This window comes from Pseudophryne corroboree, chromosome 6 (genome assembly GCF_028390025.1).
Source record: "Pseudophryne corroboree isolate aPseCor3 chromosome 6, aPseCor3.hap2, whole genome shotgun sequence".
NCBI lineage: Eukaryota > Metazoa > Chordata > Amphibia > Anura > Myobatrachidae > Pseudophryne > Pseudophryne corroboree.
Window position 1 is genome coordinate 731,573,557 of NC_086449.1, and position 27,654 is coordinate 731,601,210.

Genomic DNA, 27,654 nt, shown 5'->3' on the forward strand with positions numbered 1-27,654 from the left:
AACCTTTGTCTCCACTGTGCAAGTACCAGCAAATAGAATTTCATTTTGGAGACGTCTTGTCTACATTCTGCTCAGTGCTTCAAGATCTGGATTCAGGAAGCAGGAGGAATAGGTAAGATTCCAGGGGCAGGGTTCCCTTGTTCTGCTTAGTGGAATTGAAGGCTTTCATATATGGCCAAAAACTCAAACATATACACACTATATATACAATATACAGTATATATAGTGTATGCACAGAGCTTTTGCTAGGACTGAAAACCAAGTTGTGGTCAGAAGAATGTGAGTGGCAAGACCAATCAGGAGTCATAACAAACTTCTTTAAAAAGTCCTTATAATACCCTAAACTACAAAAGCCTTTACTGCAATGCATAGGGTTGGTTCTAAGGTACAAGCTAAAAGGCACTACTGAATATTACATATAAGACTACGGGGTGCAATGTGTAAACACTACCGCTGCTGGACTTGCTGCGTACTGTACTGGTGGATGAAATATGTCAGGTCACATGGAGGCACAATGAATGAATAACAGTATCAGAATGGAAGAACCCCCCCCCTCCCCCAGCATGTTTACATTCTTAAATAGAACTCTACTGAGCATGTAGTACACAAGTACAATACAGCAGATCAATTGGATATAGTGTCAAATACAATCACAACTTCAAATGTAAGAAATGAACCAACTGCAAAATAAAACAAAATTACAAATCTGAAAAACAAAAACTATTTTTGTAGCTGTAAAACATCATACAGTATACAGTGGGTCTATTATGAAAATGAAATGTCAGAGAGAGCAATCACATGAAGCTTTAACAATTATGGATATGGGGGCCTGGTGCAGGAGGTGTGCTGCAGCCAAGTGGGTGGTGCAGGAGGTGTGCTGCAGCCAAGTGGGTGGTGCAGGAGGTGTGCTGCAGCAAAGTGGGCGGTGCAGGAGGTGTGCTGCAGCCAAGTGGGTGGTGCAGGAGGTGTGCTGCAGCCAAGTGGGCGGTGCAGGAGGTGTGCTGCAGCCAAGTGGGCGGTGCAGGAGGTGTGCTGCAGCCAAGTGGGCGGTGCAAGAGGTGTGCTGCAGCCAAGTGGGCATTGCAGGAGGTGTGTTGCAGCCAAATGGGCGGTGTAGGAGGTGTGCTCCAGACAAGTGGGCGGTGCAGGAGGTATGCTGCAGCCAAGTGGGCGGTGCAGGGGGTATAATGGCACAATTGCATCAACGTGGCCCAGCCACCGCTATAGCGTGCAGTGATTACCAGCAATGTGAAGCTTGGGACAGGGCCATAATAACGCAATTCAGGTCATCAGCCGCCTGGCCCGCCCACTTCACTTAAGCGATCGATGTTGATTGGCCTCTGGGAGACGTTACAGGAGAGCAGGCAAGTGTGGTTTATACACATGGATATAAATGTAAGTGATATGTGCATATAGTACTGGGACCTAACCTGCACACATACTGTGATTTTTGCATCTTTAGCATCAGAATATTTGTTTGCATTTTAGGGGTCTTATGTAGAAAGTTGAACATATATTGCCATTCTTTGCATAAATAGTGCATCACTGACCTCTCCAGCAAATGAAACACATAAACAAAATGTAACAAAAATTAGCACCGCAAAAGCTTCTGTACACTAAAATAAAATATACAAACACGTAAAATCTAAGTATAGTGTCCCTGACTTTCTAAGAACACAGCAATAGAGGACCCACATACGTAATAACAAAATCTATAAATGAATTCTAACAAGTATCTAGTCATCACTGTCAGCTGGAAAAGATCCACCTATTTTATTTTTAAAAGTGCGGAGGACTGAATGATGGCAGACATAATGCATTTAGAGATTTCAAATACTACCTCCTGGATTCCTTTATCATTCCTTCCAATACCGCTCTTCTCGGTGACTATGCTAAACTGGTAATATTGCAAGAAAATGCTTTTATTAATTTGACAAAGAATCCCAAAATAAAGACACTATATGGGGAATGTAGAAAAGGGTGTGAGAACCAGAAAGTGAGAGATTTTGTGAGTTTGCCTGTTTTTTTAAAGAGGCAATTATTTACATTGCAAAACCAGGTTGATTTTGCCATGTAAATGATTGCCACTTTAAAAAAACAGGTGAACTCTCACAAAATCTCTCACTTTCTGATTCTCACACCCTATTACATCCCCCCTATAAATTATTAAATGCAAAGAGAAATAAACATAACTGGACCCTTAGCAAATTGTCTTCTTTGTCTCTGTAGAGAAACAAGTAGATATGACTGGAACCCCACAGCACAGTACTTCCTCTCTATGCTAGACTTACCTCTGCAGCAGCGCTGCGGTGTTTCCTCGTTCAGGATCCTGGTTGTCGGGATTCCGGTGCCGGGATGTTGCTCCCTTTCTGGATGCTGGTGTCAGCATTCAGACCAGTGTCAGTATTCCCGACAGCCAGGATCCTGACTGCTTCCCACTTTACATGTGTTCCTGAACTGAACGTTCCTCTAGAAACTCAGCAAAATGTAATAGGACCAGATATGCAAAGTGAAGAATTTTCTGTGATTTTGCAGCAGAGATTTTAGCACTTTTGCCAAATTGGGCCACTTATTTGTTTCAGAATCCAGGACCAACTGGAGATCTTCCACACATCTTCCCAAACCACACATTCAGAAATGCTACATCCCAGTAGCTTAAATGTGGCAAAATGCCAGAGTAACCTGGGCTGGTGATTGACAGGTATGCTTTGTGATTATGTGAATGATGTGATGAAATGGACATAGTGTTGATGAATTTTCTACTAATCGAATTTCGGAACTTTCCATTTTGCAGAGGTATAACGTTGCCACAGCACAATCTGTTTTCTTATGCCTCCTACAGTAATGATGTTTTCACATTTGGGGGTCTATTCATGAAGCAGTGAAAAGTGTGGAGAAGTGAGCCAGTGGAGAATTTGCCCATGGCAACCAATCAGCATTGACGTAACATTTATAATTTGCATACTATAAAATTATACGGAGCAGCTGATTGGTTGCCATGGGCAACTTCTCCACTGGCTCACTTCTCCACACTTTTCACTGCTACATGAATAGACCCCTCAGGGGCATGCTAAACTGTGAAATTTACCAAGCTCTAGAATGAAAATCATACCTGAGCTTAGACCTGGTAGCTAACATAAATACATTATTCAAATTTTTCCAGAGGAGGGATACGAAGGATACTGTCCTTTATGCATGATCTGATGAAATATGGATACTGACTAAAATGTAAGCAATCAATCTCAATGCATTGCAGTTGCTGTATAATGGTACTTTCAATAGCCATAGAGGAAACCCATCTCTTGCAGTTAATGAGGAGAAAAATAATCATGCTGACTTACCGTGCTGTTAAAAGATGCTGACAGAAACTCCGAGGCACCAGCAACAGCAGTTTTTGGTTACAAAATAAGATGTTCATTTACTGGTAGCACTTTTACAAAATAAACTGCATTCGTCAGTTATTTTTAAAAATGAATAGCATTGAGGCCAAAACTGTAAGGGTCTGATTGCGAATATAATAACAATGTTGAGTGGATGAAGAGTAGAGCAAGAATACCAAAATGGTTCTTCAATGCCAACTCTGACAAGACTAGGCAATTTAAAAATGTTGAAAGGAGAAGGGTTTTTCTTAAAACAAAAAAAAATAAACTTCTTAATGGATTTATTTTATAAATGTCTCTTGCTATTCACAAGTTTTTGCTGTGTTTTGCTCTATACTTTTACTGTTTTTTCTCTTTTCTCCCTATTATTTGGTCTTCTTTTTCTTTTTTGTTCTCCTTTTTCTCTTTCTTTTATGTTCTCTTTTAAATACATTTTGACTCTTTTTTTGTTGTTAAGTATATTGAACCTTTTTAACTATAGTTTTTCTCTCTGATGAAATTTGGTGCATTTTCCAAGCAGCAGTGTGACTGGGCCTATTAAACTACAATACTATATACCCTTATGGCTGTGAAAAAAAGTTGAAAAAAAATGATATTGGGAATTCCATATGGAACATTTAAGGCCAATTAAAGTGGAGACTACTGTTATCCAGTTGCCTAGAGGTAAAGAGGTAAGGGCACGGCAATGCTGATCTACCCTCCAGAGGAACTAAAAAGTCAACCATTCCTATCAGGAGTGAAAAATTCATCAAGCCTCATTATTGCACTTGGAGGTGAGGAAGAAGGTGCAAGTGCTGAAATGCTGGTCAACACTTCCGAAGCTCTAATCTGCCCATCTGAACACTCAGAAGTGCTGGGCATGTGCAAGCTCAGGCTGGAGGTTTATCAGGGGCGTCAAGAGTGCCCAGGGCGGTTCAGCTACTTAAAAGGACATATCTCCGCAGCTAAGCACACAGCAGCATGTGCTGGGCTGGGAAGAAAGACCGCTTCCGCCAAGCACCTGCAGTCTCCTTTCTCTCACTGCCCGATGTAAATGTGCGGATGTTATATGGCGGTCAGTGGTAGACAGAGGATAACTGTTCAGAGAGGGGGGGGGGGTGCAATGAGCCACCCCTGTCCAACAATGCCCCCCCCCCTCCAATTAGACCACGCCCACCCTCAAGACCAGCCTCACTGCCTGGTTCCTCTGAGCACACCATGGCCCTGGACGTTGGGAGGGCTGACTCATTGATACCTAATTCTGTCCATTATAGAAATGGATTCCATTTGGCAGCATAGTAGAAAATAGGGGCCTCAGAAATCCATTGTAGCATCTCATGTCAGAATAAAATCGTGCAATGAAATTCCTTCTGCCTCTGCAAAATGTATCCGGCTGCCTTTGGCAAAGAATTAGTATGAGTTAATTAAGACTAGTGGAAACCTGCTGTTCTAAAGAAAAACATCTATTAAAGAGACCAGATGAGTTAATGAAATTCACACATTATCTTGGGGTAATACAAAAAGTGAGGGCATAATGTGCTTCATTGTACAAGAGGCTGCTACAAGATAAATGCCTAGAATAATGTAAAGTAACGTATTTGTGTCTAAATTTAGAATCATGTCAAGATTAACGTCTGTTCTCTCAATTTGATCCTATTTTCTGGAAGATTTCCAAGAAGTTCTTGAAATAGAATTAATATTTAGAAAAATGATGGCATTGGTTTATTTAATAAATATAGGTGAAAGTAATGGGTTTATTTTCTGAATACCCAATCCAAGGTACATTAGATCTATTTAGAGTCAACCACTATGCCGTGGCACACTAGTGTGCCCTCAGAAGTCTCCAGGTGTGCCACCATAGAAGCAGAGCCAGGCCCGTCAGTGTTTTGCCGCTACCAAGGCCCTGGAACGATCAATACTGGTGGGTTTAGTGGTTGCAGAGACAGTTCTAATTTTGGGCCCGGGCAGTGTTGGGCTCTTCTGGCTTTCTCAGATGTGGCTCAGGCGATACCTATGGAGAAGCTGCGACATGACATCCTAGGACACGCAACTACACCATGCATCACTATTATATTTGAATGTGCCTTGGCAATATTTAAATCTTGTTCAGTGTGCCACGAGTTGTGAAAGGTTGAAAATCTCTGTGCTATACACATGGCAAATCACAAGCCAATCACCCACTATGAACCTGAAGATACACCCTAAGCTCCACTTCCACACAACTATTGACTGTTCAATCTGTCACCATAACAATCACAGAATTGTGACCACATTGTAACTGTCTCAGCCTTGGGGTTTATAGACCTTCAAGCTTACTGTACCTCAGCCCTCCATTATTTAAATCTAAAGAATAGCAACAGTGTAGATAGATACTACCTACGGTCAATTGGGAAGGAGCAAAAAAAAAAAAATGCCACTTTGTCAAACGTGATTATTTTATGCGCAACAGATCTGTTCATCATCATCGCAGCGTCGGGCCAGTGTGTATGGATTTGCATTTTATCATGGCAGGAACTAGGCAGAGCAGGGGGTTAGGGTTAGGGTAGGCTAAGTTTGCTTATATGCCTCCTATTAAGTTCAAATGCAAAACAAAAAATAAAATAATTTGATGAACAAGATCCAGATTCTAATGGGCCCTACACACCTAAAGATTACAGTGAACGATATGTACGTTCTCGTTCATTAATGAACGAGAACTCGTTCATATTGTTCAGTGTATAGGCACCAACAATGAACGATGTGCGGCCCCACGCTCGTTCATTGTTAGTGCCGGGTCGCTTATGCATGCAGACCAATATGGACAATCTTGTCCATATTAGCATGCACTGCTATGGAGCCGGGTGATGGGAGGAGTGAAGAAACATGTATAACTTTGTCCTGTCCAGTGATGCATGCAGGGGTAAGGAGCCCCCAGAGATATCAGTGTACGGGACCCCAAGATTTCTGTTGCTGTCCCTGCCTATCTACCAACCTTGCATCCTGCGATGGCTGTCGCTGGGTATTGCTGGCGTTAGTCATGGTGGGAGCTGTCATGCGATAATTTACCCAAGATACAGTGGGTCTGGGACTCCAGGTCGACAACAAAAAGGTCGACACACCTTAGGTCGACGCCAATTGGTCGACACACCTTAGGTCGACATGGACAAAAGGTCGGCGTGGACAAAATGTCGACAGGAACAAGGTCGACGTGGAAAAAGGTCGACGTGGAAAAAGGTCGACATGAGTTTTTTATGTTTTTTTGTGTCGTTTTCTTCAGAGAGTGACCGGGAACACCAATTAGTGCACCGCGTCCCCTCGCATGGCTCGCCATGCTTCGGGCATGGTGCCTTCGCTCCGCTCCGCTCGGCACAGATTACCGTTCCAATCGTAGTCCACGTGGATCGTTAAGTATGAAAAGGTTCCAAAAAAGAAAAAAATTGTGAAAAACTCATGTCGACCTTTTTCCATTCGACCTTTTGTCCATGTTGACCTTTTGTCCATGTCGACCTAAGGTGTGTCGACCAATTGGCGTCGACCTAAGGTGTGTCGACCTTTTTGTTGTCGACCTGGAGTCCGGATACCGATACAGTAGTTAATGCACATTTAACAACAAGGGCTTACACCACCACCCTCCTCCAATAACTTTCAGCACTTCAGGATGGCGATAGCAGAGACACACCGGAAATAACAAAAAATGCTTTATTTATAAAATAAAGCATTATTCTTCTACTTCAAAATAGTATTAAACTAGCAAAGGGACCTGAGTAACCTCAGTCCTCACTCCTGCCTCCTGCTCTACCTCTGTCCAGCTCAACATCTCTCTCTGCCTCTCCGGCTCATACCCCCCCCCCCCCCAGCTCCAACCTACCCCCAAACTTGTTACTGGATGCTGTGATTGGGCTTCCAGTGCAGGTGCGATCATGCAATCAATGCCTGTTTATGCGTCCACAGGTAATACCCTGACTGGTCAGTGATGTGTTACACTTTCCCAAAATAGATTTTCTGACAGCAATATAATATCTTTGTTTCCCTAATAATAAACAGGCTTATTAGGGAAACCAATAAATAGGCTCCTTGCAGAAACCAATCATCTCCAACAACCAGCTTCTGATTCCATATTGCCCCGCTCGCTTACTGTGATCTGTAGATGAAGGACTTATAGCAGTACCTAGAATCTCCCGTAATTCATCTGGGGGTCGAGCTTTTAGCCATGCTGCTCCGTCTCTATGGAACTCGCTTCCCCGCACAGTTCGAGAGGCCCATACTCTATAATTCTTCTTCCCTGTTTCCTCAAGCATTCCCTTAATGTCCCTTTAGTACCTGCATGCTCTCTGTGTTTCATGAAAGCTTTTCTTCTATTATTTTTATACTGTATTATGTTCATTTTGTCTGCTAATCGCCTTAAGTCCTAATGGAGAAGGAGCACTATATAAATAAAATTATTATTATTATTATTATTATTATCTTCAAATGCAATAAAACGTAATAAAAACTCAGTTCTATGCTACCACAAATAATCTGGACATGAGGCACAATGCACAGAAATATACTAACATTTACCAGAGTATCTTGAAAAACAGATTCACTCCCCATATTGCTTGAATTTTGAAAAATTTGAATGAAAAACATCTTCAACTCCAATGTTCGTAAACACAACATTAATAAATAGACCATGAGGCAAAACTACACTAACTACTGTATATCTCCCAGTGGATAGGTTGGGACTTTTCCTATATCAAATTTAGGCATAATATACCATGAATACTTGCTGATTTCTATAAAGTTCCCTCTGGAATCTGATGGAAAGTGGCAGGAGGGGGAGACATGATGTTGACAATCGCATCATTGCAATACCATCCCCACTGTAAAATGTTGCAATTTATGGCATTGTACAGCCGAGGGACAAGCGTTTCACCTCATCAAGCTCGTTTCACTAGTGGGTGGGATCTGGAAGTCTGATCTACTCTTGAGTTGAATGGGTTTATTGGGCTTATTTTGTGACAAGACCAGGAAATGCCACCTGTTACTCTTTTCCTTTATGAATTTTCTAAAACATATATGAACGTACCTCCAACCTCTGGATGAAAACAACACAAACCAGCTGGGTCAATACTCTTAGTGAGAATTTAGACTATACTTACTGCTAAAATAAGATGTGTATTTTCTGAAAAGTAGGCTAATATAATTCATGGCATTGTCATTAGCTTTACTGCTTATTATGTTCCAGAAATGTCATGGGCCTCTAGGGAATATAACAAATATTTCTCAAAGACTAAAATATCCAACTCAGTGGCAATAATATATTAACACTGGTAATATCTCATTCAGAGAAAGGACGTCTCTTGAACCATGGATAATGTCATTCATTCTCATCAAAGCTAAGGTCTACGTATAAATGAAAGGGCAGTTATTTTCAGAACACATATTATGGAGAGTATGAGAGACATTTCGCTGAGACAGAAGATTTTACTGGTCCCAAAACACAGGAAGAATAGGCATGAGGCACATTTAGGGAGAAAGCTATGGGAATGGATATTTTAAGATCATGATTTTATAAACAGTTTAAGTAATTCATTGTCATTAATCACTTTTGCAGCAGTGGGACGCAGAATTCCCAAGCTTTGCTGAACTACTGTAGGATAGTTTCTGTGTTAATATAACTAAAAATATACCATGCTTTGTTCAGTGTCCGTCACGCACTTGGAAAATTGCCAGTACTGAGGACTCAGGTAACAAAAGTCACAACTATTCCTATGATATTAGCCGTTTAAGCTGCATTCAAGGTGTATTGATCTAAGGCCATTTTCAAGAGCTTTTAACTTTCCACTGTGTATAAGCCCTAAATACTAAGACACACTTGCCATTCTGTGTAACCAATTTCCAGACGTACTTTGCTGTTGTTTATCCGAAATTATTCTGTAGAGAACACAACAGACAAAGGACCTCCCAACATAAGCTGAGCAATGGACATGATTATGATACAATTCTATTACACTCTATACAGACATGGGATGCTACACCCCCAACATGGCCTAACCACTGGACGTGAGAATAATACATCTATTACACACTATACAGACATGACACTATAACCCCAACATGGCCTAACCACTGGACATGACCATAATACATCTATTACACACTATACAGACATAGGTCACTACACCCCCAACATGACCTGACCACTGGACGTGAGAATAATACATCTATTACACACTATACAGACATAGGACACTACACCCCCAACATGACCTGACCACTGGACGTGAGCATAATACAATTCTATTACCCACTATACAGACATAGGACACTACACCCCCAACATGACCTGACCACTGAACATGAGTATAAAACAATTCTATTACCCACTATACAGACATAGGACACTACACCCCCAACATGACCTGACCACTGGACGTGAGCATAATACATTTATTACACACTATACAGACATAGGACACTACACCCCCAACATGACCTGACCACTGGAAACGACCATAATACATTTATTACACACTATACAGACATAGGACACTACACCCCCAACATGACCTGACCACTGGACATGACCATAATACATTTATTACACACTATACAGACATAGGACACTACACCCCCAACATGACCTGACCACTGGACATGACCATAATACATCTATTACACACTATACAGACATAGGACACTACACCCCCAACATGACCTGACCACTGGACGTGAGCATAATACAATTCTATTACCCACTATACAGACATAGGACACTACACCCCCAACATGACCTGACCACTGGACGTGAGCATAATACAATTCTATTACCCACTATACAGACATAGGACACTACACCCCCAACATGACCTGACCACTGAACATGAGTATAAAACAATTCTATTACACACTATACAGACATAGGACACTACACCCCCAACATGACCTGACCACTGGACGTGAGCATAATACATTTATTACACACTATACAGACATAGGACACTACACCCCCAACATGACCTGACCACTGGACACGACCATAATACATTTATTACACACTATACAGACATAGGACACTACACCCCCAACATGACCTGACCACTGGAAGTGAGAATAATACATCTATTACACACTATACAGACATAGGACACTACACCCCCCAACATGACCTGACCACTGGAAGTGAGAATAATACATCTATTACACACTATACAGACATAGGACACTACACCCCCCAACATGACCTGACCACTGGAAGTGAAAATAATACATCTATTACACACTATACAGACATAGGACACTATACCCCCAACATGGCCTAACCCAGGCTTTTTCAACCAGTGTGCCCTGGCACACTAGTGTGCTGCGACCAGTTGCAAGGTGTGCCGCGGAGCCAGAGCAGCTTCCTGCACCTTTAGAGTGAACTGTTGGCCCGGGATCTTCTTAGAGGATCAGTCGTGCTCTGGTCGTGACCTATGCCTTGAAGACGCAGCGGTGTGATATCATAGGTCACGGCCGCAGCTTCTCACCATCCAGCCAGCACCCCCGTCTGCACACATATCTTCCAATTCCTGCCTGCATACACAGTTTTCCTTGCCCACCCACATCCACACCTGCCCGACTGCTCAGTATTCGCAGCACTCCACTATGAACAATCCCCGCCACTGAGAGACAGGGAGGAGGACAGCTGACCGGTAGGGGCTAATATTTGTTATTTTATTTCTCCTGTGGGGAACAATAGGATTTATGTGGATAGAATAAGGATTTATGGATTTATGGGGGGAACAATGTGCATAAATCATGTGGGGAGCAATAGGATTTATGTGGGGAGAAATGTGATTGTTTTTTCTATTTAGGCCAATGTATGTGTGGATTTTTTTTTTTACGGTGAGGGCCAATGTGTGTGTTTTGTTTTTTTCTGTGGGGAACTGATGGTGTGCCTTGGCAATTTTAAAATATTGTTCAGTGTGCCCCGAGTAAAAAAAGGTTGAAAATCACTGGCCTAACCACTGGACATGACCATAATACATCTATTACACCCTATACAGACATAGGACACTACACCCCCAACATGACCTGACCACTGAACGTGAGAATAATACATCTATTACACCCTATACAGACATAGGACACTACACCCCCAACATGACCTGACCACGACGTGAGAATAATACAATTCTATTACCACTATACAGACATAGGACACTACACCCCCAACATGACCTAACCACTGGACATGAGCATAATACAATTCTATTACCCACTATACAGACATAGGACACTACACCCCCAACATGACCTGACCACGACGTGAGAATAATACAATTCTATTACCCACTATACAGACATAGGACACTACACCCCCAACATGACCTGACCACGACGTGAGAATAATACAATTCTATTACCACTATACAGACATAGGACACTACACCCCCAACATGGCCTGACCACAGGACATGACCATAATACATTTATTACACACTATACAGACATAGGACACAACACCCCCAACATGACCTGACCACTGGACGTGAGAATAATACAATTCTATTACCACTATACAGACATAGGACACTACACCCCCAACATGACCTGACCACGACGTGAGAATAATACAATTCTATTACCACTATACAGACATAGGACACTACACCCCCAACATGACCTGACCACTGGACGTGAGAATAATACAATTCTATTACACTCTATACAGCCCCTAACCACCCATTTACAGGAACCAATTTAAAAAATAATAACATGTCCCACCTGCGCTCCTGCGCCATCTCTCCAGCCAGCCACATGCTGACAGCCATTCACTGTCTTGCTGCAGACTGGGAGGCTGATCTGATTGTGTGACCACCACCGATGCCTGCTCGAAGGTCACTAGAATTGTGAGGCCCTGGGCAGTTGCCAGGTATGCTTATATGTTAAGATGACCCTGTCCCTCCCAAACCTGACCTGACCACTGGACATGATCATATATACAATGTGGAGACAAGGTATTGTCATAGTTGCAACTTTAATCAGCAAATGGTTAGGTAAAATAATCATACATTTTAGCTATATAACATTCCGTTGAAAATTTATTATTTATACACTGGCATCTAAACTGACTTTAAATTAAAAGTATCAGTTCCAGTAATAACAGAAACTATTTACATTAGTAACAATAACGTCTTATATGACTTTGATTTATTTTTCCACATTGATAGATCTAAAGGTCAAGAACCCCCCCACCACCACCACCACCCCCCAACCACCATCTACAACCCACTCTGCCCCAGGACCTCTTTTTAATAAACTGGATTGTAGGGGCTATACACACTTTCCCCACAAAATTACTTTGTATATTTCTAATACACTGTTCCCAATGCCGTATTCATAAAACTATTTTTAAAATGCTTTCTTCATGGCAGAGTAAGCCGAGACTACTTAAAAGCGTGTTTTTCCTGGAAAAATTCCACGTGAGCAACAATGAAACCCTTTCAGAAAAAGCTTCAACCTTCAAAAATCACCCCTTTATATTTCAGACTATTTTGTTTTATTTTCCCCCTCTGCTGATGACAGGAGAGTGTTTTTAATATTCCAATGTACTTGTACGCCTAGGTTCATTCGGAGGTCATTTCGCTTTCCATGTGATAAAAATTAGTTTCATACCCTGCCCTCACTTTATAGCAAATTATATTTGATTTGCTGAATATCTTTAGTTACAACATTTCATATCAACTCCAGCGTCAGATAGCGTTTATCCGAGGTGTGGTGTGGATCTGTTTAAGTATCAATTTCCTCCACATTTGGCTTATGTTTCCAAGGGGTAATGTTTGAGTTCAAAGCAGGATTGGCTAACAGTTTCTATATATAAAAAAAAACTAAACAGTGACTATTCCCATGTTTATCTGAGTATTTGTATGACTTTGTCATCCTTTGTTTCTCAATAAAGTTATTCATTTTCTTGGTAGAACTTTTTGTTTTAAAATGTTCTAATTTGAAGGCCACTAAACCTAAAGGCATCGGACATTAGAACCTTGGTGTAGCCTACAATAAGTAGTAACTTATGGGGAGCACACAGTTCACATACAAAGGCGAGATGTACTATTTATCATATTTAATTTGCGATATTATGGCGTTTTAACATCACATAGTTTTAAATTACCGGTTTTCTCATTGCCAGTATGATCTAAGAACTGTCATGCCTCACCTCCGCGATGTGTAGTGTCTCCCCTTTTTTCATACTGCACACACGTGCAGCATGTACCGTGCATGGGTCCGATCCCTTCTCCAAGCTGGGGATGTGTAGGTACTCGCAGCAGGCAGCACCTAACCTGCAGTCACACCACAGCTTCATGCCCAAAGTATAACTGGAGCTAAACCTTCCTTTACGTAGCTCCGACAAGACGTTTCCAGAGTCCCAAGCGCAAACACTACAGCTCTGACACTACACTACACTGACACCAGCAGCACCGAGACCCTTGAGCACTTCTCACCTCACTCCACCCCGAATGTCTCCACACGGTCTTCAGCCACATCCATGGCATGACCAGCTTTCTACTCCTTCCTCTCTGCACCATGCTGAACCCCCTGCTCCCCACCAGCCTCAGCTAAGATCTCACATATACATACAATTAAAATAAGAATTTACTCACCGGTAATTCTATTTCTCGTAGTCCGTAGTGGATGCTGGGAACTCCGTAAGGACCATGGGGAATAGCGGGCTCCGAAGGAGGCTGGGCACTCTAGAAAGATTTATGACTACCTGGTGTGCACTGGCTCCTCCCACCACGACCCTCCTCCAAGCCTCAGTTAGGACACTGAGCCCGGACGAGCTGACATAATAAGGAAGGATTTAGAATCCCGGGTAAGACTATTACCAGCCACACCAATCACACCGTACAACTCGTGATACTATATCCAGTTTGACAGTATGAAAACAACTGAGCCTCTCAACAGATGGCTCAACAATAACCCTTTAGTTAACAATAACTATTTACAAGTATTGCAGACAATCCGCACTTGGGATGGGCGCCCAGCATCCACTACGGACTACGAGAAATAGAATTACCGGTGAGTAAATTCTTATTTTCTCTGACGTCCTAGTGGATGCTGGGAACTCCGTAAGGACCATGGGGATTATACCAAAGCTCCCAAACGGGCGGGAGAGTGCGGATGACTCTGCAGCACCGAATGAGAGAACTCCAGGTCCTCCTCAGCCAGGGTATCAAATTTGTAGAATTTTGCAAACGTGTTTGCCCCTGACCAAGTAGCTGCTCGGCAAAGTTGTAAAGCCGAGACCCCTCGGGCAGCCGCCCAAGATGAGCCCACCTTCCTTGTGGAATGGGCATTTACAGATTTTGGCTGTGGCAGACCTGCCACAGAATGTGCAAGCTGAATTGTACTACAAATCCAGCGAGCAATAGACTGCTTAGAAGCAGGAGCACCCAGCTTGTTGGGTGCATACAGGATAAACAGCGAGTCAGATTTTCTGACTCCAGCCGTCCTGGAAACATATATTTTCAGGGCCCTGACAACGTCTAGCAACTTGGAGTCCTCCAAATCCCTAGTAGCCGCAGGCACCACAATAGGCTGGTTCAGGTGAAACGCTGACACCACCTTAGGGAGAAATTGGGGACGAGTCCTCAATTCTGCCCTATCCATATGGAAAATCAGATAAGGGCTTTTACATGATAAAGCCGCCAATTCTGACACTCGCCTGGCTGAAGCCAAGGCCAATAACATGACCACTTTCCACGTGAGATATTTCAGATCCACGGTTTTTAGTGGCTCAAACCAATATGATTTTAAGAAACTCAACACCACGTTGAGATCCCAAGGTGCCACAGGAGGCACAAACGGGGGCTGAATATGCAGCACTCCTTTCACAAATGTCTGAACTTCAGGTACTGAAGCTAGTTCTTTTTGAAAGAAAATCGACAGAGCCGAGATCTGTACTTTAATGGAGCCTAGTTTTAGGCCCATATTCACTCCTGCTTGCAGGAAATGCAGAAATCGACCTAGTTGAAATTCCTCTGTTGGGGCCTTTTTGGCCTCGCACCATGCAACATATTTCCGCCATATGCGGTGATAATGCTTTGCCGTAACATCTTTCCTGGCCTTAATAAGCGTAGGAATGACTTCTTCCGGAATACCCTTTTCCTTTAGGATCCGGTGTTCAACCGCCATGCCGTCAAACGCAGCCGCGGTAAGTCTTGGAACAGACAGGGCCCCTGCTGTAGCAGGTCCTGTCTGAGCGGTAGAGGCCACGGGTCCTCTGAGAGCATCTCTTGAAGTTCCGGGCACCACGCTCGTCTTGGCCAATCCGGAACCACGAGAATTGTGTTTACTCCTCGCTTTCTTATTATTCTCAATACCTTTGGTATGAGAGGCAGAGGAGGGAACACATAAACCGACTGGTACACCCACGGTGTCACTAGAGCGTCCACAGCTACCGCCTGAGGGTCCCTTGACCTGGCGCAATATCTTTTTAACTTTTTGTTGAGGCGGGACGCCATCATGTCCACCTGTGGTTTTTCCCAACGGTTTACCAGCATCTGGAAGACTTCTGGATGAAGTCCCCACTCTCCCGGGTGGAGGTCGTGTCTGCTGAGGAAATCTGCTTCCCAGTTGTCCACTCCCGGAATGAACACTGCTGACAGTGCTAGTACATGATTCTCCGCCCATCGGAGGATTCTTGTGGCTTCTGCCATCGCCATCCTGCTTCTTGTGCCGCCCTGTCGATTTACATGGGCGACTGCCGTGATGTTGTCTGACTGGATCAGCACCGGCTGGTGTAGGAGCAGGGATTTTGCTTGACTTAGGGCATTGTAGATGGCCCTTAGTTCCAGAATATTTATGTGAAGGGAAGTCTCCTGACTCGACCATAGTCCTTGGAAGTTTCTTCCCTGTGTGACTGCCCCCCAGCCTCGAAGGCTGGCATCCGTGGTCACCAGGACCCAGTCCTGTATGCCGAACCTGCGGCCCTCTAGAAGATGGGCACTCTGCAGCCACCACAGTAGAGACACCCTGGTTCTTGGAGACAGGGTTATTAAGCGATGCATCTGAAGATGCGATCCGGACCACTGGTCCAACAGGTCCCACTGAAAGATTCTGGCATGGAACCTGCCGAAGGGAATTGCTTCGTAAGAAGCCACCATCTTTCCCAGGACCCGCGTGCAGCGATGCACTGATACCTGTTTTGGTTTCAGGAGGTCTCTGACTAGAGATGACAACTCCCTGGCTTTCTCCTCCGGGAGAAACACTTTTTTCTGGACTGTATCCAGAATCATACCCAGGAACAGTAGCCGTGTCGTCGGAACCAGCTGTGACTTCGGGATATTCAGAATCCAGCCGTGCTGGTGCAGCACCTCCTGAGATAGTGCTACTCCCACCAACAACTGTTCCTTGGACCTCGCTTTTATTAGGAGATCGTCCAAGTACGGGATAATTAAAACTCCCTTTTTTCAAAGGAGTATCATCATTTCCGCCATAACCTTGGTAAATACCCTCGGTGCCGTGGACAGTCCAAACGGCAGCGTCTGGAATTGGTAATGGCAATCCTGTACCACAAATCTGAGGTACTCCTGGTGAGGATGGTAAATGGGGACATGCAAGTAAGCATCCTTGATGTCCAGGGATACCATGTAATCCCCCTCGTCCAGGCTCGCAATAACCGCCCTGAGCGCCCAAGATTCCATCTTGAACTTGAATTTTTTTATGTATGCGTTCAAGGATTTCAAATTTAAAATGGGTCTCACCGAACCGTCCGGTTTCGGTACCACAAATAGTGTGGAATAGTAACCCCGGCCTTGTTGAAGTAGGGGTACCTTGATTATCACCTGCTGGGAATACAGCTTGTGAATTGCCGCTAGCACCGCCTCCCTGTCTGAGGGAGCAATCGGCAAGGCAGATTTTAGGAACCGGTGGGGTGGAGACGCCTCGAATTCCAGTTTGTACCCCTGAGATACTATTTGAAGGATCCAGGGATCCACCTGTGAGCGAGCCCACTGATTGCTGAAATTCTTGAGGCGGCCCCCCACCGTACCTTTTAACACACAGAAGAGCGGTCCTCAGGCGCTGCTAGGTTTTCTCAAAATAATTTCGTGAACACAGGTCTGTAGATATATATGAGAAGAGATCACCACAGCATCATAATAATCAACTCTGATCTTTTCTGGAGTGGTCTCCTTTACTCACCGTTAAACAGTGAGATGCATGCACATAAAGGTATCTTTTTACTTGATATTCCACTTATTCATAATGGACTGTACTCATATGGAACAACACTCACCTGGGTCAAAGGACCCTATATGCACAAAAAGGTTTCTTTTTCCTCAAGGTGTCCTTCACAGCACATCCAAGTCCAAAAAATTCACCAGATAAAATCCAAAAGGGTATAAAAGGATTTTATTTACTTGAAACAGGATCCATAAAATGATTAAAAAAGGTTCTTTTAATTTTTTGTAAAATGCAAAAGAATAACAAAAACAATAATAACAAAAACCTGGAGGGCATATAATTTTTGTATCACTCTATACCCATCGGCGTTAGGAATGCAAAAGATAAGGAGCCAAGCTGATTCACCTCATTGTTCCCGGGAAAAACAAAAATGGGGAACCTCCAATTGCTCCTTAAATTTGGATGGTATGCAGACCAAGATGAAATAAAGCCAATAGGTAAAATAAGAGTGAATGCCAGTCTCCAGGAATACCTCAACACCAACGCGTTTCGGAAATCCTTTTCCTTCCTCAGGGTGTAGAGTCATACAAAATGAACTGGGTATTTATACCATACAGTGCAGGTCACATGTAAATTCCCACCAATCATATCACAAATGATGTATATATTCGCATAAATCCATAATTTCCATATCCCAACATATCCTATTAAATACTATTAAAAAAAAGGCATATATTGAACCAGAAATATCTCTAATTTCATAATTTTAAGTCCTCTTTTATATATAAAAACAATTAATTGGTACAAGTTAAAATATGATCCGGATTCATGGAATGTTATTTTGTAAGTTGATAACATGGTAGAACATCCATTCCATCTGATTACTGAAGTCCGTGTTTTTCCTGATGTCGGCTACCCATAAAGCAATGCGTCCCAACGAATCCCGGCACTTCCTGTCAAAGATTCCCGCCAAGGAAATCCACCTCCTAGTTGTCATGGAGATGTTTACTATATATCCGGAACTGGTCATCAAAACGGGTCGCAGCACTATCCGTCAGCGGAGGTGATCATCATTCCTCCACTCGCGACGGTTGTTATGACGACCTTCATGAACCGGAAGTCGTGCGTTATCACTTCCTATCTGTGAAACGCACCGTACCTGGCTCCGCCTGTGGAGCCCCACCGTCATGCGGCGGACTTGGCAGAAGAAGCGGGGGAGGACTTTTGCTCCTGGGAACCTGCTGTTTGTTGCAGCCTTTTTCCCCTACCTCTGCCTCTGGATAGAAAAGACCCGCCTTTTCCACGCCTGTTTTTCTGGGTCCGAAAGGACTGAACCTGATAAAACGGCGCCTTCTTAGGCTGTGAGGGGACATGGGGTAAAAATGCTGACTTCCCAGACGTTGCTGTGGAAACTAGGTCCGAGAGACCATCCCCAAATAATTCCTCACCCTTATATGGCAACACTTCCATGTGCCTTTTAGAATCTGCATCTCCTGTCCACTGGCGAGTCCATAAGCCTCTCCTAGCAGAAATGGGCAATGCACTAACTTTAGATGCCAGTCGGCAGATTTCCCTCTGTGCATCTCTCATATATAAGACTGAGTCTTTTATATGGTCTATGGTTAACAGGATCGTGTCTCTGTCTAATGTGTCAATATTTTCTGACAGTTTATCTGACCACGCAGCGGCAGCACTGCACATCCAAGCTGACGCAATAGCTGGCCTAAGTATAATGCCTGAGTGTGTATATACAGACTTCAGGATCGCCTCCTGCTTTCTATCAGCAGGTTCCTTGAGGGCGGCCGTATCCGGAGACGGTAGTGCCACCTTTTTAGACAAACATGTGAGCGCTTTATCCACCCTAGGAGGTGTTTCCCAACGTGACCTATCCTCTGGCGGGAAAGGGAACGCCATTAGTACCTTCTTAGGAATTACCAATTTTTTATCAGGGAAAACCCACGCTTCTTCACGCACTTCATTTAATTCATCTGATGGGGGAATAACTACGGGTAGTTTTTTCTCCCCAAACATAATACCCTTTTTAGTGGTACCTGTATTTATATCAGAAATGTGTAACACCTCTTTCATTGCCTCAATCATGCAGTGAATGGCCTTAGTGGGCATCAGGTTAGACTCATCGTCGTCGACACTGGTGTCAGTATCAGTGTCGACATCTGGGTCTGCGGTCTGAGGTAGCGGGCGTTTTAGAGCCCCTGATGACCTGTGCGACGCCTGGACAGGCACGAGCTGAGAAGTCGGCTGTCCCACATTTGGCATGTCGTCAAATTTCTTATGTAAGGAGTCTATACGTGCACTCATTTCTTTCCATAAGCTCAACCACTCAGGTGTCTGCCCCGCAGGGGGTGACATCCCTTCTAAAGGCATCTGCTCCGTCTCCACATCATTATCCTCATCAAACATGTCGACACAGCCGTGCGCTACCTTGGTGAAGACTGATGTCTTCTGCCGCCGATTTTCCGGACCTCTTCTTGCTTCTGGCTCTGTAAGGGGGACGGCGGCGCGGCTCCGGGACCGAACACCAAGGACTGGGCCTGCGGTCGATCCCTCTGGAGCTAATGGTGTCCAGTAGCCTAAGAAGCCCAATCCGGCTGCAAGCAGGCGAATTCGCTTCTTCTCCCCTTAGTCCCTCGCTGCAGTGAGCCTGTTGCCAGCAGGTCTCACTGAAAATAAAAAACCTAAATCTATACTTTCTTTCTAAGGGCTCAGGAGAGCCCCTAGTGTGCATCCAACCTCGGCCGGGCACAAAATCTAACTGAGGCTTGGAGGAGGGTCGTGGTGGGAGGAGCCAGTGCACACCAGGTAGTCATAAATCTTTCTAGAGTGCCCAGCCTCCTTCGGAACCCGCTATTCCCCATGGTCCTTACGGAGTTCCCAGCATCCACTAGGACGTCAGAGAAAACCTGTTAACTTGCATAGAAACACCTTAGATACTCCTAGCCAGGGCTGGACTGGCCCCCAGGGGTACAGAGGAAACCCCCGGTGTGCCCCTCCTCTTCTAGGGATCAGGTTCCAGACCGTGCACCTGAATTATACATAGGTTACTTTATACTGCACAGGACTATGGTATATTTTCTACTGCGTATTGCTGTTATTAATCTGGTACATTATCATGCATATCCTAGCAGTATTTACTATATATATATGTATCAAGGGGCACTCTCTAATGGTTAGCCAAACCGCTATAGCAGCTGGCCACACCCCTGAACATGGGCCCCATTCCACTCCCCGGTAGCCTTTCATGCCCCAGTCCGACACTGCTCCTAGTATAGCTAGCATAGCTAGGAAACAAAGGGGTGTTTTGCAAGGTCTTGGTACTAGAGTCCATAAGGAATGGAACAGAAGCAGTTTGCATTCCTGCCACCGGGATCATCACTGGGCCCCCCTGTCTGTCCAGAACCCATACACCAGTACTTCCCATACCACCCTGATGGTGGCCTTGGGCAGACAGGTGTAATGTTACATTTGGGAAGCTAGAGATGGAGCAGAAGTAAGAGAAGATGCTGTCAAGTGAGAGTGTGTCACGGTGGGTAGAGACTAAGGGCCTGATTCAGAGTGGAACGCAGTACAGATTCCCAATTATCGGGAATCTGCAGCCACTCAAGGTTAGTTCTGTGCATGCACCTTGCAATATCACCCGCACTTCCCTTCTGCTGCTGCCTGATTGATGTGTTTCCCCCGTTTTCTGGTAGGGGAAATACTGGGATCTGCGTGTCACCATGCAGACTGCCTAGCCTCGCAGAACCCACTTCCGTCGGTCAGCTGAGTAAGCTGGGAGCTGATTGGCTGGAGCAACATTTATCATACATAATGACTTTCAAACAGCTAAAAATCATTGATAAATGGGCCCCTTAGAGCATGATCAATGAGAATCAGAGGGGAATAGAAATTGTTGCTTTAATGATTTAATAAAACAGAAAATAGGATTCAGATACTATATATTAAACTGGAAACAAATTCATAGAAAATTAAATTATGCCATAGCTGGTGATTATTTAAATACTATCATATGTTTTATTTAAAATGTTTTGGATTATACATGTGTATGTTAGTTTATTATAGTGGTCACAGAGACTTTCCATGATGGTTTCATCTTTTGCCACTGAAGCCAAACTATGGAGCTATTTATGTACTGAGAAATCCTCACCACTCTCCTGGTTTCCTTATTACACACTGAGCCATAGAGTACATCAGCAATACATGGCCACCATTTATTATTAGTAACCTAGGGGGAGACCTCTCTTCCCTTCTAATGATGGGAGGTGTTGCCCATAGTTACTGGATCATTGTAGAGAGTATACTAGATAAATAATAGAAGATAATTGGTTGTCATGGGCAACAGCTCCACTTATACTCTTTAGAAGGTTTGATAAGTCTGAAAATATTAGGGAAGTCAGAAAGTAGGTTTATGTCGGACACCGCAGATGATTTTACAATTTCCAACATTGAAAGTGCACTCAGCTTACATAAGTAAAATGGTTACTGGGGAAATGGACTGTACAGAAAGGCCATTATACCTCTTACAGTTTCAGGTTCTAGTTGATCTAAAATATGAATGTTTATCCCTAAATAGGTGATGTCACTTACAATTGTAAATGCATTTCAAGGCATCTAACACTATCTACTCTTCATCTTTCCCCACAGCACCATGCCTCCAAGATGGGTCATCTCATTCTGGAACACCATGACCTCCTGTTATCCTTGCAGGAAATATCGGAAATGGATTGCAAAGAGAAGAGATGCCCACGTGCCTCGCCCTGCCGGGCCTGAGGCTATGGAACTGGCTCCTATTGAGCAGGTGGAAGAGGTCATCTCTAAAGGCAGTCTAAGCAAGGAACCCACTGCCAGTGAAAAGGATAACAACAATTGCCAAGCCCTGGAAGTGGAAAACAAAAAGCTAGCAGAAGAGAAGAACTTGCTAGCGGAGGAGAATGAGATCTGAAAATAAAGCTTGAGATCCAATATGAAGCCCTGATGGAAGTGGTGAAGGTGATGGAGGAGGCCACTGCCAAACTCCGCAGCTGTTTGGGACAATAACTCAGCTGACCAGTAAAACATGATCCTTATCTCACCTGTTAGAGAAGGTGGAAAATATGCTCTGAGAGGTTTCTGTAACTTCTAATCGAAAAGTGCTGAAATCTCTCAGTGTATATTTTCCACCCTTTGTCACCTTCTCTAATAGATGAAAGGATTCATGTATGTCATCATCTGGTTCAGCTAACAGTGGCTATACTATTTCCCATCACATGCTCTGATAATAACATCATGAACGTCAATAAACAAACAGGGCAAAGATATTGTCTTGAATGCGTTCCTGTCTCTATAAAATTTATGTGTAGTGAGAAATTTATCTTATGTAACTATAATAATTATTCATAATATGAAAAAATATTCATATTGTTAGGGAAAACAATTCCATTATCACAGGTAAGTATCCAAAATATCTAAAATAAATAACACATGGTGGCATATTAAGCAATGGTATAATAACACAAAACAGCATCTAGAAAATACAAATAAATCTTAAACCGTTTCCCGATTTTATAATTGTGATAACCTGAATAATCGGTTCTCAGGTGATAGTGTCACTTTAGCTCCTGTATCAGAGCACCAATAAGATCGTCATACACCTACTCAGATGTATCACTAGGGGAAAGTCTCCATATTAATGTAACCAGTGGAACTAGTCAGCACTTATACATAGTATCAATAGTTCTTGAGCACAGTTTGGCTTCTTTTAGCTGAGCACCATTTAGCTGAACTCGATATCGACTTATTTGAGTCTATTATTTAGAGAAACATCTACTAAATAGCATAACATTGGAAATAATTAGCACTTATTAGGTAGTCAGTATCTCCATAAAACATTGGGAAACGATCCCTGTGCTGTCCCCTTAAGGCCGCGGCACGCTGCTGATTAGGGGGCGCTGTAAGCATTGCACAGAACGGGATTGGCACATATGCAGTAGAGCATTTTCACATGCGCAGATCTCATACAAACGGGTCACCACTAGCAGCATTATTTTCCTAATAAAATATGGTACTTAGCACCCATTGTACTAATATTTGAATAATAAATCCAACAATATTCCCGGGCCTGGTGTGATTGGTTCACGTATAAATCCCATCCCATCACAGAGACCCATGCCAGGGCTTTTCAGGGTATTTACTGTAGTTGCATAAATGTGATCTGATCAATGAACTTAACAATTAATATGAACTTGACAATCAGTATGAACTTGTTGCATTAATGAACTTGACAACTGGACAATACTTTCCATAGCTGTGCTGCAGATCCTAACAGGGAAGGGAAAGACTGTAATGTTGAGTCTTAAGGCCAATATGATATTTAATTAACAGTATCAAGTCAGCATACACTTGGATACCAACAGTTTTAAATAGCAGGGCCGTAACTAGGCGTTTGCCAGGGCGCAGGAACACCGGCAACACTCGCCTGGCCGATCAGCAGCCGCACTCTGGGGCCCGCGCACCCTGCCGTCACCTCTCAGCTGCTCCCAGCTACCTCTTCTCACATAGGCAGCCGTGCAGCGCTGCAGCATCACCCCACCCCCCACCCCCTGTGTGCTGTGAGAGAAGACGTCTCTCCCAGCCTGCCCCCAGCCCACCCACAATGCCTTGTGCTGCAAAGAGTGCAGCGTAGGGCGAGAAGAAGAGAGGCTTGCCGCCTGGTCACAGGTAAGTATAATACACTCATACACTCACTCACTCTGTCTCTGCCTGCCTAATGTTTAAAAAGAGGGACTCTGCCTGCCTAATGTGTAAAAAAGGGGGACTTTGCCTTCCTAATGTGTAATAAAGGGGGACTCTGCCTGCCTAATGTGTAAAAAAAAAAGGGGGACTTTGCCTGCCTAATGTGTAAAAAGGCAGACTCTGCCTGCCTAATGTGTAAAAAGGGTGACTCTGCTGCCTAATGTGTAAAAAGGGGAACTCTTTCTGCCTAATATGTAAAAAAGGATGCCTTTCTGCCTAATATGTAAAAAAGGGGGACTCTGCCTGCCTAATGTGTAAATAAGGTGGACTCTGCCTTCCTAATGTGTAAAAGGCAGCTCTGCCTGCCGTAATGTCTGAATAGGGACTCTACTTGCCGTACTGTGTAAAAGGGGACTCTACCTGCCATAATGTGTGTTAGGAGCTCTACCTGGCGTAATGTGTGACAGGGGCTCTACTTGGCGCAATGTGTAAAAGGGGCTCTACCTGGCATAATGTATGATAGGTGCTCTACCTGGCATAATATGTGACATGGGCTCTACCTGGCGTAATGTGTAAAATGGGCTCTACCTGGTGTAATGTGTGTAAGTGACGCTACTGTGCGAAGTCATTTGAATAATGGAGACTTCTGTACAGCGTAATATGAATTGGTATTTTATGGCCACGCCTCTTTCCCATGAAGCCATGCCCTTATATTTTTAGCACGTGCCTACGAAGCGCCCTGTCCCTGTTTTGTATATGGGGAGGGGGAGGGATGATGCTGTTAGTTGCACACAGCGCTAAAATGTCTAGTTAAGGCACTGATTAAAAGCCCAGGACACTTCTCATGTCTCAAATCTGTGTCAGCCCTATAAAAGGCAGGTAGAAACTTATTCATTAGCATGTCTGAAAGCTTCCTTTAATCATAGCGTAATACTGTATGTAGCCAATGAGCGTTTCCACAGAACTACGTTACTGAGCGTCATCACTTTTGATTGATACTGCCATGCTGCCAACAAATTTTGCACAAGGCAAAGCTTGTTAGTGTGTGCAGATAGACCCATTTACTGACACTCATCTTTTGATTATCAGCGTTCAGTCTGGATTCACCAGCGCTACAGTGTCTGTGACACACTATAAACAAATGATGATGGTGGTTTAGTAGGATTTAGGAAAATGTGCTAAATGTTTAAAATGAAAGTCCATGTTTACAAGACTGGTATGTTAGCTGCCACTACGTGATGGAAATGGCGTCATATCGTCATTCAAGTGGGCGTGGCATTGTGACATGAGTTTATTCCCACACGCCGCAACTGGTGTCATTAAAGGTAGTGACGCCTCTTCACTGAATCTATCAATTTTGCCAACAGGGGAGACCTGAGACAGCTCTGTGGTTGGAAAAAAAAAACATTAAAAAAAGTAATGATTCTGAGCTGAGAGTAAAGCAAAAAAGAGGAAGTAACTGTGCGCCTCATTCAGAGGTACATTCAATGTCAGTGTTAGACTCAGTGGAGAGATTCTTTGCCACTGAGCAGGCAACAATGCTGCACTTCGAATGATACACAATTTACAAGTGACATGTAGTCAGTGTTTGGGGTAACGAGGGGGGGGGGGGGAGCGGGGGCTAGAAAAATACAGGTGCGTCGGGACCATTATATCCTGTAGAAATTGCCAGGTCAGCCACTGCATATGTGTTCGCAGCTGCAGAGACTTGTCTTAGGAGATCGGCTCTGTCTGATGGGTCCTATACACTGGCCGATAATACTGAAAAATATGAACAATCTCATTCATTAATGAACAAGATAACGCTCGTTCATCGCTGGTGCCCCGTCGCTTGTGCATGCAGGCCAATACGGACGATCTCGTCCATATTTGCCTGCACTGCTATGGAGCCGGGTGACGGGGTGAGTGAAGAAACTTCACTCCCCCAGTCACTGACCCCCGCCGCCGGGTCGCCCGTCGGCCGTATCCGCCGTCGGGCAGCTCGGGTGGCGGATCTATCAGTGTATAGGGCTCTTGAGACAGCATAGGGTTGCTCGGAAGTCCGATGAACCAGTGTATGCACATCCAATGTTTCAGATGATTCCGCTTATGCACATGAGCGACGGATATGAGACACAAGGAGTGGGCGCCCCTGTGCACCAGACAGTGGATAAACCATTAGCATATTTCCGCAAGTCCACTGCGAATGAAATTGCAGCTGCGCATGCAACTACACTCAACTCTGAATCAGGCACTGTGCACCTACAGGGGGGCCACAGTTAAAATGTACAGAGAGATTTAGATTTGGGAGGGGTGTGTGCAAACTCAAATGCAGAGTACAAATAACGCTGTCCCGCAAGTGCGGGTTACATGCAAAATCAGACAGTATTTACCCTGCATTCAAATATAATAAATGTATTTGTTCCTCTTACATTGCTACATGGTCAGGTGCAAAGTTACTTGGTCTGCTTTGCTTTACCCCCAAAACAGTATCAGACCCAAAAAAGAGGTAATACATCATCAGATGTCTCTAAGTATATTTTGTAGCTGAAAAAACAAAGAGATAAAGACTTCAGGGACAAGAAATTGCAATAGACTGTTTATTATATGTTATAAAATGAACAAAGAAGATGCATAAACAAGTCACAGAATTTCTGAAGAATCTGCCCTCCGCTCCAGTATGTGGATATAATTATAGACTGTTAAAATGTTCAGCTTTCTTGTTTACAAATTGTTACTTAAGAACAAGTATTTCCACCCAAAGAAAGAGGAGAATTACTCTGAGATGGAAGAGAAAAACAAGTTTTACAGAAATTGCTGGAATTAAGACAGGAAATAACAAGTACAGAAGTCTCAGTATCAATATGGTGTCCTAGACAAGGTTTAAGGGGATGCGGTTATGTGATCGGCGGTCACTATACCGACGCCGGTATCCCGAACAGAGAACAGCCGGCATGCAGACGCCCCATCTGGCCATCTGAAAGTCAGGATCCCGGCGTCGGTATGGTGACAAGCGGTCTCCCAACCTCTGGTCACATGAACCCAACTGGGTTTAAGCTAGTTCCCCCTAAATAATGTTGGGGTGGGCTGGGTTGTTGCTCCAACAGGAGGGCTTGTGGGTGTTTCTAGTGGTGCTTTCTGGTTTGGGCTGGTTTTAGTCAGCCACTTTTACTTTTGCCTAGGCATTTGCCTATATGCCCTATGCCCAGAGTTGGCTAAGCCTCTAGGACTTAGTATTGTGTACATCATTCAAGTGCAGATCTTGTCTGGGCTCAGATTGTTATATACAGTTGTATAAGGAAAGAGACATAAAAATGGTACCAAAGGTTTTTATAACCTGACTCAACACGAATGCAAAGATCCTTGTGCTAATGTCATTTTCAGGCCCCTTGATAAAAGAGGCAGTGTTCTTTTGCTGTCTATCTATAGAGAGGACATGAAATGAAAATTTGCA

The 27,654-nt window shown here is 43.8% G+C and overlaps 1 protein-coding gene and 1 long non-coding RNA gene across 3 annotated transcripts in view; one reads left to right on the forward strand and one right to left on the reverse strand.

Moving 5' to 3' along the window:
- LOC134933333 (uncharacterized) overlaps positions 1–22,792 on the forward strand; it is a 30,363-nt gene extending 7,571 nt beyond the window's left edge. Inside the window, exons 2-3 of the long non-coding RNA XR_010179673.1 lie at positions 2,583–2,701; positions 22,155–22,792. This is a non-coding gene — a long non-coding RNA (uncharacterized LOC134933333). The remainder of the gene's footprint in view (positions 1–2,582; positions 2,702–22,154) is intronic.
- The window catches only part of ABTB3 (ankyrin repeat and BTB domain containing 3), a 386,831-nt gene that overhangs the window by 203,778 nt on the left and 155,399 nt on the right, over positions 1–27,654 (reverse strand). The window lies entirely within an intron of this gene.